Source organism: Podarcis erhardii (assembly GCF_964252035.2).
Source record: "Podarcis erhardii genome assembly, chromosome: 6".
Classification (NCBI taxonomy): domain Eukaryota; kingdom Metazoa; phylum Chordata; class Lepidosauria; order Squamata; family Lacertidae; genus Podarcis; species Podarcis erhardii.
Window position 1 is genome coordinate 81177909 of NC_138510.1, and position 12086 is coordinate 81189994.

The 12086-nt window shown below is 42.4% G+C and overlaps 1 protein-coding gene and 1 long non-coding RNA gene across 2 annotated transcripts in view; one reads left to right on the top strand and one right to left on the bottom strand.

Moving 5' to 3' along the window:
- VAV3 (vav guanine nucleotide exchange factor 3) overlaps positions 1-10168 on the bottom strand; it is a 216209-nt gene extending 206041 nt beyond the window's left edge. Inside the window, exon 1 of the mRNA XM_081865819.1 lies at positions 9836-10168. The gene's annotated coding sequence lies outside the window, so the exon portion shown is untranslated. The remainder of the gene's footprint in view (positions 1-9835) is intronic.
- LOC309344047 overlaps positions 1-10345 on the top strand; it is a 31469-nt gene extending 21124 nt beyond the window's left edge. Inside the window, exon 2 of the long non-coding RNA XR_014157578.1 lies at positions 9741-10345. This is a non-coding gene — a long non-coding RNA (uncharacterized lncRNA). The remainder of the gene's footprint in view (positions 1-9740) is intronic.
- Positions 10346-12086: the final 1741 nt, after the last annotated feature.

Genomic DNA, 12086 nt, shown 5'->3' on the forward strand with positions numbered 1-12086 from the left:
ACGACAAAAATGGATGCACGACAAAAAAGGCAGAGATCATTCTCTCATACCAACATGCCTCCCTTGATTCAGTGCTTCCTTTCCTACCTCAGCAACCTGGCATCTGACTCCAGACGCTGTCTTAGTTCCTGGCAGGCCCAAAAAGGATGCTTTCCCTGTAAGTCAAGATCTAATTTAGTCTCTTTGGAAATGTTACATGGCCATTTAATGATGCAGAGGAGGGAAACAGAAATACTAACAAGATATTCATTTCCTCTGTTTTTTTCTGATCTAATCTAGCCGTCAGGAAATATGGAAAATCATGGTAATGTGTGGGTTTTGCTGTTTGTATTCCAAACATCACACGCTTCTCAGCTTTGGTTTTTAGCATGGTACAGATGAGGTAACCCACACAATAACAACCATTGGATACAGCCCTATATTTCTTACCATGCAGATTGATTTGTCTGTTATTGAGCGAACTCAGGAGCCATTGACCGTGGTTGGAATGGAACATACAGCCTTTGATTTGGATCTTTAATTCCTCTTATGCTCTATACCAAGGGTAGCCTGTGAAAATTGCCTCTTGAATATGCTGAGCTCAGGCTGCTAAGGGCTATGTAGATCATTATTTCCACTTTGGAATCAATCCAGAATGCAACAGGGAACCAAGGCAGCCACTGAAACGACGCTTTCCCACCTAGGCTTGTAGTAAAAATTTGAGTAACACTTCATTGGAGAAAAATGCTACAGTAGAAGGAGTCCCAGGACTGCCCATTCTTGTATGGACAAACATAAATTATGGAAAAGAAAGGGGCAAACTTGCTGCAACAAGACTGGAGAGAGGAGATAGACCCCAGACATTTAGAGGCACTCTCTGATATCTCCCAAGCTTCATCGCTGAAATGGGGAGGGGAGGCTTACGTTTTATTTGGCCTAAAATTCAGTGGCAGGAAGGGAGTAACTTCTTGTTTTGTATTTTTAAAAGCTTATTATTCTCAACAGAGCAAGGGAGAACAACACAAATAAGCAGGCTTATGTGCTCTGATTCCTTCACTGGATCAAGACCCATGGTCTCAGATGTAGATCCAGTTGCTCCACTTGCATGGTGCAAGTTGCATTCCAAGGGAAAGGGATCTAATGTGATCTCCATCCATGCAATATAGATCTCCATCCAGTCTCAGAGATTTGCATGTGCCAGTTCAGAACCGTCTGCAGTATTTTGATGCTTAGTGAACTAGGCAACACATCTGTAAGTATGGCCTCATCAACACGTGAACAGTATATTTGATGGTGGCATCACAAGACTGTACGAACCTGGGAGATGTTTTCACCAGAACATTTCACAATCTAGTTTTCTCTAAAGATCTGTAATTTCTTAGGTGGTAAAATGTCTGAAGTTTGCCAGGCTCAAGAGAGCTCAAAGGGGCTGAGATTAGGCCCATTGCAACCCTCTAATCAGTGTTTTCAAATGACTGTTTCCTAATAAATTTAATGTTGTGGGGTTGTTTTAAAGACGGAGATAATCTTCTCGAGGGATAAGTATGTTACTTCAGTGGTCCATTTGCATCTGTTTAAGTTATCAAGTCCTCGTGTTTTTATTCCTAAGTCCATTTTTGCCCATATGTCCACCCACCCATCCCATTCATGAAGAGTTCGGAGTTGTGGATTTGGCAAATCCAACAGCCAGTTCTGTTGTTCTAATTCATAAGGATGCCGATGGACCTATGGGATATGGCCAGCAATTTGAAGAAAAACCACAGGAGGTTTCTCTTTGGTTGATTTATGGCAACCTGTCATGATTACGATACATACACAGAATGACTGCGATATATACCAGAGTCAAGTGATGCTTCTAGAAGCGAATAAAAAATGTTTGAAAGAAGGGTTTTGTCAGTGTTTGGCCAAAAGGCAAAGGATTGGTTAAATCATAACTTGAATCACAGAGGCCCAGATTCAACTGTAAACTGGAGTGCTAGTGTTTCCACCCGATCTCCTTCCCTTGAGTGCCCCCTATGCCTCCCCCAAATGCACTCTGGAGGGTCAGTAGAACCCCCAAAACAGCATGTGGGGCAGTGGAAAGAGAGGGGGGATTGGTCTGTTGGGCAAGCAGAAATACTTGTGCTAATGAAAGAATCAGAAGGGTGCAATGTGTTCCGCCCACAGTGTTTATTTTTGTCACCAGCTAGTTCCTTATTTCAATGGAGCACTGATTCCAACTCATCTCTGGGCAGCCACATAGGCCAAGTTCACAGGCACTGAAATCCTACCACATGCAGACAGTTGTGTAAAGAAAGTAACATCAAATCTGATGGACCACACAGCTTTCTACTAGTGATTTGTGTAAGAGTTGCCTTTTAAAAATGTGCCTGAAAAGAAGCTTTTCATGGTCAGCGGCATCTATAGAGGGGAGCCTGGTCAATTTTTAAGAAGAAAAGAGTTTTGAAATGAATTAGGGCAGTGGCAGCATAAATGAAATCGGAATAAAACTGTCTGCTTAGAGCAACTTGTCAAAAGGCACAAATATAGGAGTGCAGAAAGCCAGCCCTGCCAGGTAGCTTGCTGCAGATGACATCACAAGAAGGAAGGGAATAGGTGAAGGCAGAGGTTGGCATCTGAATGGCACAGGAAGACTTTTTAAACTACTGGTGCTAATGAGGGCTCATTGTTGGGTTCTGTGTTGTGTATCAAAGAACCTTGGAGAACCACTATGTTGAGCAATATGGGCAAATAAGAGAAGATGTGGAGATCATTCGAGGTGGAGAATTATCAGGGTAATATATTTTATTGAGCCACATTATCAAAGCACTCAACATGCTGGACATCAGAACTCATTGGACGGCAGCTAAATCAAACATTTGCACGATAAAACAAACTGGCACGTTATTGATAAACAGATGCCAACTCAGTCCAAAGAGGTGTGCTCTGGTGGATGATCACTCCTCAAGATGGGAGTCTCCCTAAGCTCACCCAGTGTCCAGCAAAATAAATCCAAAGAAGAATTTGACTGATAAATAAGAACTGACTATGACTAAAAGCATTCTTACACATTTGTCCTTAATAATGACATAGTTAGATTCGGTAGTCTATTTAGAACAACATCATATATTTTCCACCTTCAAAGTAAGCTCTATTATTAATTGAAGAACCTATCCATTCTTAAGGAAATCAGCCCTGAGTGCTGACTGGAAGGACAGATCATGAAGCTGAGGCTCCAGTACTTTGGCCACCTCATGAGAAGAGAAGACTCCCTGGAAAAGACCCTGATGTTGGGAAAGATGGAGGGCACAAGGAGAAGGGGACAACAGAGGACGAGATGGTTGGACAGTGTTTTCGAAGCTACCAGCATGAGTTTAACCAAACTGCGGGAGGCAGTGGAAGACAGGAGTGCCTGGCGTGCTCTGGTCCTTGGGGTCACGAAGAGTCAGACACAAATAAACACAACAGGGCAATAAAAGCACAGAGATACAAAACATAGCTGGATATAATTCATGTGGGGGAAAAGAGATGCAGAGACAAATTCCCCAAGTGTTAAAACACTTTCGGTTGTAGGGGTCATTGTACATATTATGCTTTAGTTGCTTTACATTACCTGTTTTAGACAAAAAAAAGATGGGATGCAAAATTATACAAAACAAAATACTCTGGAGCACAAACAAACTTACACTGAGGACCTGTCACAACCGTTGCACTTGGAACAAAGGGAGCAAGCCCAATGGAATTAATTGTCCTAAATTAGTCTTGTGCATTACTTTTAATGGGTCTGCTTTGAGTAGGACTAATGTTGCATACAATCCACAGGAAGCTATCTTCCGCCAAATCAATCTGGTATAAGTTTAGTACTGTCTACTCTAGCTGAGAGTGGCTCTCCAGGGTCAGACATCAGATACACACCATAAATTTAAAGTACATCCAAAGCACATTTAAAGGAGATTATTTGCCCCAAAGAATCCTGGAAACTGTAGTCTACCCCACACAGAGATAAAATTCCCCCGCATTCTTAACGAACTACAGTTCCCAATATTATTTAAGGGGAAGCCATGTACTTTAAATGTATACTGGATGTGCTTTAAAAGTATGGTGTGGATCTCCCCTCCGTCTAAGGTCTTCCTCATCACTTTCTACCCAGTCCTTCTAATGGAGATACCAGGGAATGAACCTGGGACTTTCTGCAGGCAAGGCATCTTCTCTACCTCCCATATACCTGTAAAAGTCTCTGCATTTACATATTAAGCACAGGCATAAACTACTCTCTGATTTACACTAGTTTTAACTGCTAATAATAATAATAATAATAATAATAATAATAATAATAATAATTAATTTATACCCTGCCCATCTGGCTGGGTTTCCCCAGCCACTCTGGGCAGCTTATAACTGAATATTAAAAACAATACAGCATCAGACATTAAAAACTTCCCTAAACAGGGCCGCCTTCAGTTGTCTTTTAAAAGTAAAATAGTTGTTTATTGCCTTGACATCTGATGGGAGGGCATTCCACAGGGCAGGTGCCACTACCGAGAAGGCCCTCTGCCTGGTTCCCTGTAACCTCACTTCTCACAGTGAGGGAACCACCAGAAGGCCCTCGGAACTGGACCTCAGTGTCCGGACTGAACGATGAGGGTGGAGGCGCTCCTTCAGGTATACAGGACCGAGGCCGTTTAGGGCTTTAAAGGTCAGCACCAACACTTTGAATTGTGCTCGGAAATGTACTGGGAGCCAATGGTTTTCTTAAAAGGATCCTAAGGACTGTAGTTTGGTTTGCCAAGAATGGTGTGTTAGAGGTCCCTAACAACGTCCCACCACTTCTCAACTTCAGTTCACAGGGTTTCCGAAGAAGAAGAAAATGACCAGATTAAGTGTTTAGTGTAGATTTGTCTCTTGTATTTTTCACACGTTGTTCTTTAAAGAAGAAATACATTAAGCCACTTTGAACATTCCAGTTTTAGTGGAGACACCATGCAGCTGCTGTAGTTCTACAGTGTGCATGCCCTAAAACTGTACAGTGGGAATCAGCACTGTGTCTGCCTTCACCCCTACTGCTTACTGTATAGTAAATGGACGCAAATAATGCAGATATTGACTAATTAATCCTTCCAAATCACTTTCTAAAGATAAAAGTATCACATAAAAGCTAAGCATTATGAACTAAGACAGGGCTAATGCTGGGATTGAAAATGTCGATTTTCATCATCTGTACCCTAGGTAATCCTGGGATTTATAACACAGATGTGTGAGGTCTGGGTTTTGTTTTGTTTTTTAAAGAGGAACATAATTGAGGGGAAATAGAGATGGAATAAAGTAAGTTCCTTTCCACTGGTTCACAAGAAAGAGAGAGAGAGAGAGAGAGAGACGGACGGAGCACACAAAGCCATTGCAATTTGTCTCACTTCCTAAAACCACTAGTTTTATTAGTAGCTATGGGATGTCCTCTAGATGTAAGGAAGAGCCTGAGTTATGAATGATCTCTTGCTCTTAGCTCCAGTGAAGGGAAAAATCAGCAGCTTCAGAGAAAGTAAGATAACCAAATAGGGGGAAGTTAGGATGAAATTGGACAACATTTAAATGCATGTAACAGACCAAAGAACTTTTTTAAAAAAATAAAAGAGAGAGAGAAACTGAGGTGGCAGGGCAGGAATGGGGAAGTGATGAGTGTTTGGCCCATTTTCCACCCACTGCTCCTCTGCTCCAGATCCGTTGTCGGGTTCCAAACACATCTTGGCAAGCACACATTTAGGAGAATAATAGGAAGAGAAAGGAGGAGGAGGAGGAAGTGTGGCGATTCCACTGCAAAAGCATGCAGTTAGCCCAGGAGGCTGGAGAAAATGCTAGTTGGAAAGATGTTTATACACATCTTGCTGTTAATCGTTCATTTGCCCCACACGTTTTGTCCAACACTTTTCAATGTGTTTCCCTGTCACTTTCCTAACTACAAAACGTCCAGTGGGGTTTTTGTTGTTGTTGTTTCAAGTGGTTTGGTGGTGCTAGGGTAACAGCTTGCTTTAAATCACTTTAATTTCACACAACTAGAATTACAGTACATGCCTGAATCCCCCCGCAAATTATTGACACTCTGGAGGCACTCTGCCTTTTTGGGTAACAGGGGTCACAAAGATACTTGACCTATACATACTGAGCTATACCATTGAGACTGCAGGCGGGAGGAGCTCACCAGATTGAATGTTCCTCCATACAAAGACCATAAATAAAGTTTAATTCTGTAAGCTTCTCTGGACATATTTATACTGAAGGACAATGTATTTCTGCATAAAATATATGTATGTCGGGGTGAAGCTAGGTAAAAACACAATCTAAAAAGCTAAAAGATTTGCACAAAAAAGAACTTCACCTGGCACTGGGTGGTGGGGGAGAGAAAGAATCCATGCCAGATGATCACCCCTGAAGAAAGTATTCCAAAGTTGGGGAGCCATAACTGAGAAGGCACAAAACCATGAAAAGGAGGAGAAGGTTGGAATAAATAAAAAGAGAAAAAAATCTTAAATGTTTCATTTGGCAAAAGAGGAAGCTAATAAGGAGAATTGCCTCGCGAGTTCCCAGAGCCCTGGGTCTGAGGTTTTTCACCACTGGTGTATAGGACTGCAGCTTTAGTTATTTCAGTGCTTTTTGTATAATAAATGCAGTTATTATTAAATCTATGCTTTCAGGCATTAATCTGCATCAAAATTTACATTTGAAGAGTGTTTTCTGGAGGCATATCTCGAATTAATCCCCATTGTCCTACAGGACTCAAATTATGCCAAAGCTATGCTCAATAAATACATAAATACATTCTGGCATCCATGATTTACCTGGTGAGATTCTGAAGGAGCTGCTGTTGGAACTGTTAATGGATGGAAATTTCAGAACAAAAGTGGTTTTAGTTACAAACTGAGGCTGATTTACATGAGATTATTCAGCATTATTGAAAGAATGCTAACAAATTTACCCCCATGCAGCAATTCAAATGCATGCAATGCTTTCCACAACTCAAAAAACTGTCTCAGGTAGAAAGATAGAGGTAAAAACAGACATGATAAAGTGATCGCAAGAGTAAGGCTCTGTACAAAACAAACATTTAAAGCACATTCCACCTCCACCCTCCAAATAATCCTGGGAATTATAGTTCACTCCTATCAGATCTACAATTCCCAACACCCTTAACAAACTACATTTCCCAGGACACTTTGTGGGAGAATGTGCTTTAAATATGTGTTGTAAGTGCAGTTTAAGAGCCTTGCATTGCAACTTGAATTACAAATGTAATATGGATCTGTTCCTAGTCTTACATCTTCCCTTGTTGGCTATATGGGATGTCTCTCTCTCTCTCTCTCTCTCTTTTTTAACAATGCAGCATATGCGGGTTTATATGTTCATTCTTCACCTTACCTCTTCCCCTCCAAAAAAAACCTATAATGCAAAACAGATGTATATGAGAAGTGGGTTGGAGATGTGGCAGACAGTAGCCAGTAGGAACTATACAGCTGCACCATGCTGAAACCCTGCAGAACCATTTTTGTTTGTTTACAAGAGCTTGTCCCAAAGCAAGGGGGAGTGTACATTTTCTTAGGAAACACCACCATTGTGTCTGTGTTCCCTCAGAAGTTTATTTGTCATGCCAAACCAGCTAGAACTAGATCTGAGTGCTGATGAAGTCAGTCCATTACATTTCCTGTTTCCCATCCCACTTACAGCCCAGCTTCGTGACATCATTATGGATTTATTTTTCAGACAGCCTGAATACAATCTCCTGTTTGCAAGGAGAATGACAAAGGCTACAGATCTCCCCCAAGGCTAAGATCCACATTTTTCAGTGACTCCTTGACAACAGAAATAATTGCTTTTCATTTTCGGAGCATATGGTGGGATGGAGGCACAGCTGGTTCACTTGCTATTTCCAAGTTTTGGGGAAAGGAGGAGGTGGAGAAGTAATATTCCATTCCTATTATTTGTCATGATCCCAGCCTCCAGCAGGGCTCTGAACCCAGACTCTAAGCTGGAGAGACGGTGCATGACTATGGCCTTGCAAGTTTACCTGCAGGGAGGCCTAGTACTGCTAACAATAGTACCCAGTGCTTTTTTGGTGAGGGGGTTTAAAAAATGAGGTTCCACTACCCAAATATTGATAAAAGTCCTGTGGGTGCCAGCACAAAATGGCTGCCAAAGGCAGCAAAAAGAAGTGCCGGTACCAGTGAATACTGTCACAAAATAAGCAATGCGAGTATTCAAAAAATACCAGTCAGTACTGATTAAAGACCTAGTAACAGAGACCATCTTTGTAGTCGCCTGAATCCCTTGAGGAACAGCACCCCATATATCCAAAGCTTCATTATCTCCCTGCTTTCTTACCACAAATGCCAATGGATCCATCAAGATTCTACAGGACAGTAACATGTGGGGGCCCCTCAGACTGGCACTGCTTTCAGGTGGGATTCAATCACACCCTACCAAAGTCAGTTAAAGCTGGTATGGAGCTCTTGGGAGGGGCTGTGCGTCTCATGTAGCCACCAATCAGCTGTGCAGCAGATGCGTGAATAAGGAAAGCCAAGCATGAATGACTGCCTCTCATCATCTGTGTGATGGGCTATTTGCTACAAACAATATTAACATTCATCAATTTTTGGAGCAACTAGAAAGCGGAGTTCCTGCCACGCTTACTGAAAAGTTTTGACCACCTTGGACTACCTTGTGTTTTGTTTTTGAATTACATTTTTAAAGGGTGCAGAATTTTGCTTTAAAAATTCGCGCTGTCATTCAAAGTAATGGAGTTACCAGTTTACTTGTATGGAAAGGAAACAAACTGGATTAAGGCCATTCCATTAATCCTCTAAAGAGGGAACATATTAAAAGAGATTGGAAAATTCTAGTTCTGGAGACCTTGACAACACCATCCTAAAACCATCCAAGAGCCTTGCAAGGGATGCTTGCCTATTCACCCTTCCTTGCAAAGTGAGACAAGAGAGTTTTTAAAAAAGAAAAAGGCAAGGGAGTCGTTATTCCTCATCTACCTTCCCTTCTGGTCTTGCTTTTAATAGTAGCCTGACACAAATAAATTAAGCATGTTAAGGTTTTCCTGACATGGGGATAAAGGGATGAGAAAAATTTCACCTGCTGAGTTTTTCAGACCAGGCAGGAAGAGGATTAGAAACAAAAATAGCCACACTTGATGACACTGGGATCAGTTGTGACCGAGAGGCAGAGGGGATAAATGGGCTGAAATGTGATCCTGCCTGGTCCCTAGAAGTATTGGACATGTCTTTTATGGCCTCCTTTCTCATCGGCTACTGGATTCTTCTACTGAAGTTACCAGCATACATTCATGTATGGCTTATTTCACTGAAGGCAATGCTATGCTTGACTTAAAAAAAAAAAAGTTGGAGGGTTCATTTTACAGCTTCTACTAACCATTTTTATAAAGGATTCCTTTTCTATACTTCTACAGATTTTTTTGTTGCGGTGTGTGTGTTTGTGTGTGTGTGTGTGTGTGAGAGAGAGAGAGAGAGAGAGAGAAGAAACATATCCTATGTTTTGACAATAAATGTGAGTCTGTTTCTGCATAGGATTCATGTGTGTTCAAACATACATTTATGTACAAGGGACATCAAAATGTACATGTATTTGATTTATTTCATAAAATTTATATAGCACTTGGTTGTGGGGTGGGAGGGAACCCTCAAAGTAGTTTAGGCAGGCCAGTATGCATATATATATGTGTATATGGTCAGCAGGAAAGTGAAAGAATTATCATCTCCCTTCTTCCAAAGGGCTGCCACCAAAATCTTCCTGAATCCAAGACCCAGCCAGTCAGATTCTCACTGACCTCACCATGATTCCTGCTCAGCAGAGGATATTTCCTTACCTGGATTTTCTGAAGAAGTTGTGTTCATCAGGCCTCTGAATATTGCCTTGATTTCTAGTTCTTTCTTGGAGACCAGGGGGTGGACTTTGCACTGCCTGCAGCACATCTTGAAGAGGTTGCAAAGCCTTGTCAACCTAGGACAGAATGGAAGGAAAGTGAGAAACTGGCTTGTAGTGTCTGCACTGAACTTTGGGGGCCTTGACACCTCCAGGATATGCTTTCATGAGTATCTTGTGGACAGAAATACGACCCAAAAGGAAGATTTTGCAAAAGACCCTCCAAAACACTGAGGATCACCTTTCTGTAATTACACCCACAAAGGAAACAGGCAATCATGCATTTAAAATGGTCCTAACTAATGGTATTAATATTCTTAGTATTCACTTTTATAGCTTCTGGTGGATTGTGCTGCTTTATTTTTTGTTTCTGAAAAAATTCTAGGCCGTCCTTTATTCAGTGGATTCTAGTACAGTTTCCAAGTATAACAATACAATATATAACATCTTCTTCTCCAGTATTTCACTGTATATGCTCCAAAAACCTTGCACCTAACTGACTGTGTACTCCTCCCTCTACCAAGAAATACAGAGTAGTTTCTGCTGACCCAATGAAGAAGCAAGAATCTCAAAAGCAAAGGACTAGACCAGGGGTGGGCAACCTAAGGCCCATGAGCCACAAGCGGCCACAAGCGGCCCACGGGGGTCATTTAACTGGCCCCGAGCTGCCCCCAAACTGAGCTGCCCACTTGGTGAGTCCCTGTGCGCTGCACTAAACCAACATAGCACGGCGCAGGAACTTGCAGACGCTGGAAATCATGGGCATGCATGCTCAGGTGCGCATGCGATCTGGCCCACGGAGGGATCTCCGCTGGAGTGAACCGGCCCAGGCAAGGTAAACCTTGCCAACCGCTGGACTAGACGCTTCACTCAACCATTTAGATACATCACCTATGGCAGACCAGCCAGCCAGGCACCCTGTTTAAACTGGGCCTGTTTCTCATGACATACATAATCAAGACATACATAATCATGATGTTATGGGTTTGTGGGGGGCCAGATTCCCCTAAATTCCTGGGTGCCAAATCCTCCCCATAATTCCTGGATTTGGTAACAGTTAGACTTAATCAAGTTTGATTAAACTTTGCCCAACACAGAACTCCCTAGATTTGATTATCCTAATGAGCCAAGCCAGCTTAGCAGAATTAGCTGGATGGGCCATTAGCAGGGGACAAAGACCAGTGATGGCCCATCAAGGAGGACATCAGAGGGCAAGACTGCTAGGCAAAGAAGAGTGTGGTCCCTTCTTTGTTGAGTGCTAGTGAACAAAGGCAAAGGCCAGCTTTAGAGTTTCAACTTTGAATGATGTGGGCTGGGGCGGGGGTCTTGAAGTTGGAGAGCTCCATGTGAGCTGGAGATGACAAGACTGGAAATAAGAGACACAGAGGATGGCTTATTGTTGTCTTTTGAACCCAATGCTGCCCTTAAGGGGGAAGCCAGACCCTCATAGGATGTGAATGCTCTGCAATCACTCCACCTAGCTGCAGGTTGTATATATGTGTAAATAAAACCATATATCATTAAAACAACCTCTGCTGTGCCTCATTGTCCGAAAAGGAAACCCAGACCCTGGAAATCACACCTGCAACCCCTGGACTCTCACACCACTTCTGGAAATTGGGGTGGCATGTAACAATATGAATACTAGAACACGGACCTGACCTCCATTGCCTTTTGGCTCATAAATGTATGTGATATTGTGGCTCCTGGTTAAAAAATAAATAAAAGCCTTGAGGATTGAGGAATGTAGGAGATTTGCATCTCCAGATATTAGGAGGTTTTGGGGCAAGATGCCTCCTCCTGTCACCACCCACTCTGGGCCCAGTTCTCAGTTCTGCCTGGGGGTGTGGAAGGGAAGTGATTAAGCAGCTGCTGTTGCTCCCTCTAGACCAGAGGAAGAGAGAGCAGGCAAGCAGACAGCAGTGGGGACAGGAGAAACATCTGGATTAGGTTGCTCTAATGGTTAACCATGGTCCCAAGAATCCTGGCCTCTGGTTCAGGGTAGCAAGCCAAAGTTGCCATCCTTTGCACACCTACCTGGGAGTAAGTGTCAATGAAATCAGTGGGACTTAACTTCTCAGTAGATGTGCATGGGATCTCACTTCTTTAACAAGACAAGCAGCACAGAAAGAGGCATGTGTGTGCCTGTGTTAAATATAAAATATTTTGTTGAGCTGAAATGATACGGCATAAAA